Source organism: Octodon degus, unplaced genomic scaffold (assembly GCF_000260255.1).
Source record: "Octodon degus isolate 3935 unplaced genomic scaffold, OctDeg1.0 scaffold00064, whole genome shotgun sequence".
NCBI classification, from domain to species: domain Eukaryota; kingdom Metazoa; phylum Chordata; class Mammalia; order Rodentia; family Octodontidae; genus Octodon; species Octodon degus.
In genome coordinates this window covers 8,136,633-8,138,418 of record NW_004524640.1, presented here as the reverse complement: position 1 = coordinate 8,138,418, position 1,786 = coordinate 8,136,633, and the positions used below count along the sequence as shown (strand labels likewise).

Below are 1,786 nucleotides of genomic sequence, written 5' to 3'. Positions count from 1 at the left end.
ATGTTCTTGAATTGTTTCACACCCTTTCCTCCAGGTTTTGCAGTACTTTTCTCAAACTTCTTAGATGTAACCTCAGGTCCCCCCTCCTTCACAAATTTTTTGGGGAATGTCCTTCCTCCCACACCCCCCAGAACCAGGGATTGAACTCAGGCCCTTGTGCTTGCCAGGGAAGTGCTTTTTCTACTGAGCCATCTCCTCAGCCCCTGGGGAATGTCTTTGATGAACTAAAGTCACTGTTTTTCTGAAATTTGTTTTCTTCTTGTGTAGCCTTTATGCTCCTTCCTGTGAGCTCTTTTTTCCTTTGATTTCTGTCATAGCAGCTCACACATGTGAGACAGAGAGACACTAGAAGGCCTTTCTTAACCCCAGACCTGTACTATTGCAGGGATGAAGCAAAGGAGCTGCATGATCATTTGAAGCAATTTAGAGCAAACGAAACAACAGAGGACAAAATAATGCTCCAGGAAGACAACCTGGCTAGGAAGAAGCTTTTGGAAGTGTTTCCAAAGGTGAAAGCAGAAATTGAGTCATGTATACAGAAACTTCACGCCCTTGCCAAAAGGGTTGACAAGGTGCACAAAGATTGCACCATCTCCAGTGTGGTGACCAGCTCCGTTGGTGCCCTCTCTGGAGTCTTGTGCATCTTTGGCTTGCTTCTAGCGCCCTTCACAGGAGGAGGCAGTCTCCTGCTCTCAGCAGCTGGGTCAGGGCTGGGAGCAGCGACCGCTGTATCTGATATTACCACTACTGCCATAGAACACTCAGACATATCCTCAGCTGAAGCAGAAGCCCAAAGCATCCTGTCAGCCAGTGAGGACAATGTGAAGAGATTGCTAGAGGCTGAAAGTGGGACAGTATTCAAATATTTTAAAAATGGTGTGAAATTCACGATGAACATGGCAAACATGGTGAGGAACATCATCGCCTTCAGGAGAGCTCTAGCAGATCCAGCGTTAGCACGAGATGCCATGCACTTCACAAGCACTGGGGGACTCTCAGCCCTCAGGGCTCAGCAGGTCAAGCAAGCATTTAAAGGTACAGCCCTATCAATGACCAGAACAGCCCGGATAGGAGCTGCGGGTCTACAAAGTTTGTTCCTTGGGCTTGATGTGTACAACATTGTGAAAGATTCACAGCATTTGCACAAGGGGGCAAAGACACCCCTAGCTGAAGAGCTGCGGCGGAAGGCTGAGGAGCTGGAGGAGATGTTGGATGACCTCTACCAGGTCCTAGCACTTTGTAGTTAAGTCTCACTCAGTGCCCCCAAGAGATGCATAGGTAAGAGCACATGTTCTGGACAGAGGCATGGACAGATACACACATTGTACTAGAAAGACCAAAGGGATGAGATCAAGGCCCTGTACCTGGGCTCGAAGGAGCTCGCCATTTTTGTTAAGCAGCCACATCAAGGGGGGGTTAATGCATATTATAGTTTGGCTAAGAGAAGACAAGATGCAAGGAGAGTTCAATAGGTGAAAATCAATATACATAGTTCACCACATAAAAAGGAGAAGGATAAAATCCTATCATCTCAATTCAGGCAGAAAAAGCCTTCATACAATTCAGCATCCATTCATGGTGAAGGCCCTAAAGAACTAGGAATGATAGGATTAATTACAGGTTTATTATTTAATTATAGGATCCCAACCTAGTAGAGTGTATTTACCACAAAACTATATAAAGCATCATTGACAATGCAGAAAAACTGAAAGAATTTACTTTAACATCAGGAACCATGTGAAGTGTTTGAAATGTTATACACTGCAATTAGTCAAGAGAAATAAAA

General features: G+C 45.0%; 1 pseudogene; it reads right to left on the bottom strand.

The window, feature by feature from the left end:
• The window catches only part of LOC101584813, a 1,281-nt pseudogene extending 874 nt beyond the window's left edge, over positions 1 to 407 (bottom strand).
• Positions 408 to 1,786: the final 1,379 nt, after the last annotated feature.